The sequence below is a fragment of the Pagrus pagrus genome (assembly GCF_965226575.1).
Source record: "Pagrus pagrus genome assembly, chromosome: 3".
NCBI lineage: Eukaryota > Metazoa > Chordata > Actinopteri > Spariformes > Sparidae > Pagrus > Pagrus pagrus.
This window is the reverse complement of record NC_140187.1, coordinates 23,075,812-23,081,811: the sequence shown is the minus strand read 5'-3', so window position 1 is coordinate 23,081,811 and position 6,000 is coordinate 23,075,812. Positions and strand designations below refer to the sequence as shown.

The 6,000-nt window shown below is 41.0% G+C and overlaps 1 protein-coding gene across 6 annotated transcripts in view; it reads right to left on the bottom strand.

Moving 5' to 3' along the window:
• dlgap4b (discs, large homolog-associated protein 4b) overlaps window positions 1-6,000 on the bottom strand; it is a 108,626-nt gene that overhangs the window by 45,534 nt on the left and 57,092 nt on the right. The window lies entirely within an intron of this gene.

Below are 6,000 nucleotides of genomic sequence, written 5' to 3'. Positions count from 1 at the left end.
TTGTTGGGCTTGAGTTTGCCATGTTGTGCTTTCAGCATATTTTTTGAGCATGAGGTTATTCTGGAGAATAGTCTGGACAGTATTTATCATTGTTTTGGATTGTTGCAATAATAATAAACATACATTTGCATAAAGCAAGCATATTTGTCCACTCCCATGTTTAAGGGACATTTCGAACAGATAAAAAACGTGTCATTAATTTGTGATTAATCGAGAGTTAACTATCATGTGTTAATCACGCTTAAATATTTTAATCGATTGACAGCCCTTACACATCCTCACAATTACATTATTTCCTTCTGTGGTCCATTTTAGTATAACATTATGTAATACTGTAAGTGACTGAAAGCTGCATCGAGCTATGTCTTTCAATTTGCTCACAGACCTCCTATAATTCCTGCATATTAAAACCTATTTTGTATTTATAGTTTTAACGGGTCAATTCTAAGTCGATATAGTTAAAAACTGTTCCTTCGGGCAGGTTTTTCAAATCTGTTGAGAGAAAATTTAGAAACTTTTCCTACCATTTCCTGCAGATGTTTCAATTTGGTCAGTGGCAGTTTTCTCTTGGAAACAGGAATTCATTAATTATAATTGCTTTAACCTTATATCAAGTTTGCCCTTGGTATAATTCTCTGTTGACCCAGTTCTTAGGCAGCAGTTGTATTTCAAAGCACATTTGAGCTCTCTGAAAACAGAAGGCCAGATAAAAAAAAGGCAGGAAAGTGGAAACTGAAATCCTCATTTTCATTTTGAGCTGAACAGTGTTTCGTTACAAAGTTTGCTCTAATTCCCCTGCGGATGGAACTAGAAGTTATTTTTTTGTAATCCCAAACTAATAAACAATTATGACTACACTGACGCATTGGTGTAATGTTTCATAAAGAGAGGGAACACGTTGTCTTTGTCATTATTGGATGAAGGAGCTTCAGGAGGAACCTCTTGAGGATACCGGTTGTTGACAGAGAAGTTGGTTCCTTTTATTTCCCAGAATTAAAACGCACCATTCAATTAGCCGCCCAAATCAATCAGAGAGACCTCTTAATTAGAACAAATGAGTCCTGAAGCACCAGTCCCTGGTCTTATACTCAAGCTTTCCAAGAACTACTACAAGCATAATCAATATGTATACTTTCTTCATGTGTTGTTATTGTGCAGGAGTCACAGAGACAGAGGCTTTATTAGGTTAGTAAAAGATAAACTACAAATGGCTCTGTTGTTTACTTGCTTGTGGACCAACCAGTTATTTAGCCATTCAGCCCTGTGAGACAGGATTCATCAAATCTGAACGTTAAGTATAAAACATTACATAAATCTTGCTGCCCTCCGTTGTACCTGTTACTGTATAGGGAAGAGAGTCCATACAGTACGTGTTTCAGTCGCGGACCGTCGAGTGGCAGACGGTGTAAATGGAGACTGCTGGGAAAATGCAGACCGACTGCGAACGCAGCACGCTCGCTCTGCAGGACCTGGCTCAGGAGAGGGATGCACTGCCTCCAGACAATATGTGCACAGACACACACACACACACACACAGACGAACACTCACACACACACTGAGCATTCTGTACATATAGATTTGTCTATGGATACCTTTATTAAACAAGAACGCCACATGTACGCAGTCACACGAATACAGAAAAACATTGACACGCACATGAAAAGACACACATTTTCACACACACAAGGGGAAGAGGGGCAGGCACTCAAGACAGACAACACCTGTCTCTCTCTGCCTGTCTATCTGTCTCTCTCTGGGGCTGCAGCTATAGCAGAGGGAGATGTAGCTGAAGGTGAGAGGAAGTGAAATAAGCCTTATTTTGTACACACACACACACACACACACACACACACACACACACACACACACACAAAGATGACTGGAGTCTGGGACTTCATTGACAGATGGATAGAGCTGCGAGGGAGGGAAAGAAAGATGAAAATAGTGACTTGGACTAAATTATCATTATCAACATTTCTTCTGACTGCCTTTAAGTGTCAGTAATTATGATCATAAATTATATCTGCTGCCTACATGTAAGAAGTGGAAATGGGTGGTAATGAAAGCCCACTGTTCTTTCCATGTATCTATATAATGCATCAGACCTGAGGTGAGACCTAGCATGTTACACTCAGAAGGTTGTGTGTGTTTGTGTGTAGTTTTGTGTACTTATTAGTTTCAGAAGTGTTTGATGAGGAATCTGTTTGAACTGTTACCGTTTAATGAGAACAGCATCAAGTCTATTATTGATTCATTAATTTAGCCTTCAAACAGCACATTCTCGCCTGGGCGTTTGGCTAAATGGACGACTGGCTGTCTCTCACATATGTGAAAATAGCAGGTTCCAGGTGAAGTCTCATGTTGGAGAGACATGCCAAGAGTCTACAGCTGGTCTCTGCTTTACAGCCAGAAATGCTGCAGGAGTCTGTTTGCCACATTAAACATCCGACAAATCCTTCCAACAAGTCTTTCAGCAATAATTAGCAAATTTACAATTTTTTCTTGTGTATATAGGTAGAGATTTCACCCACAGACACATAATTCAGTGTCAGTTTTCAATAAATGATGTTCGTTTCTATCAACAGATTTCTGTTTAGTTTCACTGCTTCATAATTGTATACCAACTGAGAAGACAGTGGACAGCGGACATTTTGCATATTTGGGGTATACATACATGGGGCCATATTTCAAGGTAAAACAACATATTTGACAAACCCATTTGCTAATGTTAACATTCAAACAATTTACTAGCTAACTTTACCATTTGATTACATGCAGTGCGTTTTACTTCAAGGCTAAAATAAATATGTCCAAGGTGTGTGTTAATATTTTAGAGTAGCAATGTTAGCCAGGAAGTGGTTGAATGCTAACATCAGCTGTTGTCTAATGGAGGCTAATGGGTTATCAAATATGTTGTTTTATCCTCAAATATGACCCAACGTCCCTCCGAATTATCACTTTCCATTCTCATCTGGTCGCCCTTTTTTCATTAGTAGTTGTAACGAGACTCTACAGCCATGGTAACACCTCTCTGAAGTTATACACAGCTAAACGCTAACATCAGAATGCTCAAATGCTCACAATGACAATGCTAATATTCGGTGACAATGCCAACATGACGATGTATAACAGGTGTGATGTCTACCACGTTCACCATTAGCGTATAAGCAAGCTAACATTTGCTAATTAGCACTAAACACAAAGTGTGGCTACAGGGAATGTTTCAATCAAATGGCGACACAAGATTAAAGGTTTTGGGAAGTTATTAGGATTAGTAACACACAGACAGGCAAGACAACTAAAGTAGTAAATGCAGGTCTGTATGTTCTGAGCTTGACTCATTAACTACAGTATAGCAGGTTAGTGCTTCCAGTCACGTCAGTGCAGGGAATAATGTAACCATTCTGCCTCTCAGCAAGGTTGCTGAATGGCAATGTGGGTAATGGTGAGTGAGCCTCGGGTTAACAAGTGTCCACATCAGGCCCTCCACTGTGTGAGAGCGCTGGGTCTTGCTGGTAACATGATTATTTCCCATGTTATGATGGGACTATGCAATAAAAGCATCACCTTAGAGAGATGTGCTGCAATTTAGTTTTATTTTCAGCTGTATAACAAGGGCTGAATAAAATCACATCACTGAGCCATGAAAACAAAGACGCAATATGACACCTCAAATTTTCAATTACACTGGCAGGTAGCAGCCATTAAACTGCCATTACTGTTATTAAACCCTCTGCTGTCTTTATTGCAGGATGAAACTCAGGAGACATTTTGAGAGGCCCAGTGGGAGACACAGATATATACGTGTAACTAAATAAGTTACATTCAATTACAACCCGTTGAGACCCGTAGCATTACCAATGATGCTATTACCGGTGTCTGGAATATGGCCGATCGTACTTCTCAATTTAACATCCTGTTTATTGGTTTAGAGCAGCTGCTGACGGCAAAAAGTCGAACCTCACTCCCTTCCTGCCACCGTGATACTGTTAGCCTTGAACAGCGCGTCGCTGGGCCTTTTGTGAGTTACAGGCCAGCAGCCTGCCCATTTGAAAAGAGAGAATAGAGTACAGGAGAAAGTAGGCTGGAGGGATAAAAACCTAACAGAAACAAATGATGTGCTTGCAGCACCTGACCACACGGCCCAGACTCATGAGAAGCAAAAGATGGATGAGTGTCGGTGGGGAGGCTTGCACGAGAGGAGGGACTTGGATTTTACGGAGGCAAACAAGATGGATGGATGCGGACCGAGCCACCCTGTCTCCACAGCGAGTGGCTCTGTTGTCTGATACTTCAGAGGGGTCGGTGAGAGGAGAGGCCGGCACGTCATATTTAACAGACAACAAGGAGGGAGGACGGGCGTGCTGGAAAGTAGGACAAGAACAGGCTGGCCTACTGTAAAAGCCCATGGGATGTTCATAGATAAAGAAAGACCACTCTCACTGACAGCAGAGTGCTGCATTTACTGAGCCGCAACAATAGCCTGTTAAGACAGCCAGACGGCAGGAATTTTAAGCTTTGTTTATGTGCTATTTATATTAGCTTGCGGCAATGCATTAGTCACAGGCTATATTACAGGTTTGAGCTAAACTGAGTATTGTTTACCTTTTTTCTTTTCACATTGATTTAAAGTGGCCTGCTAGTCACATGTTGTAATGGCTAATGAGGCCTCAGAGACCAGTGGGGGCATGCAGGGAGGTCACAGTCTTATCATATCTAAAATCAAAGCTGCATATATTCTCTCACCTCAGAAACCTGACGTGTTACACACTGAAATGCAATTAATTGAACAGCCTTAAGGTTCTTACAATTGAAAATCCACCAAGATGAGAGGTGTCAGAATTTGGGTTTTATGCTCATTTGACCTGAAAATGACAGCATAGTCGCAAAGCGTTTACTTTAAATGTTAAAAAGTCACGTCTTCTTCAACCACCATAATTTAATAAACAAGGCAATCCAATTATATTTATCTTTAAGTCTTCACAGAGATAATGCTTAAGAATAAGCAGCTTGAGTAAACCACTTTAAGTGAGGAAATAGGGACAGAAGGGCATGGAGAGGAATCAACACTAAGTACGAAATGTCTCAATATTCTTTTCCTCATAGTCTCTAAATGGTCCTTGCGTGCTTTGCAGTCTGCTTTGCGTTTTTCCTCCCGATAAAGACGAGCATGAAGCAGACATCTGGACAGTGTTTGAGCACTGGCTCAAACATCTGCTACAGCTCAGCCGCAACCGGATTGTGCGTGTGTACAACTGTGCAGGTGTTCATCCAACAATACGCACGCAGATTTCTTCATGCCAGAAATTGACATAATCACTTCATTTAAGTCAGTTGTTTAGCCTGGAGGGACAAGCAAATGATCAGTAGCTACCATTACTGAGGACAACTGGATTCATCTGTCACCATCTGCACCAAAGCTCAGTGTTGAATCTGAAAAATATATTCTCATAGTGGGAAGCAAGCAAGTTTGCCTTGAGTGATACTGTGATTGGAAACGATACGTGTGGAAAGCCAAAATTGGAGCAAAATGTTGGAAAGTAATCAGTAAAATTTGCTTTGCATTTGTGGAATTGCTGGATTTGTCTAATGCGATAATTGTGCTGCTCTGATTGCCCTTTGCTGTTCAGTAATCACTGCAAGTGAAGTCGCACTGATGAAAAACAGAACTGTGCAGCGGCAGCATACAGAGGTGCAGATTACCCTGCACCTTTGTGTGTAATCACTGATGTAACTATGTTCACAATACTTCACCTTCACCTGGCTGTGCAGCTCCTTCTTGGCCTTTCATCACTATTACATTGAGACAAGCTGTTCATGTGAGATGTTTTGTGAAGACAAATTCATTCGAACGGGAGTTTCAGTAAATTGACTTAGTGATGGCCCTTTGATACTGAGACACTGACGCTTGTTGCAGTTGACACGTGTCAGAAAATGATTACCATACTGTGCGTGGGATGACTTTTGAAGCTGAAAACATCAATGAACCTGGAAAAGGT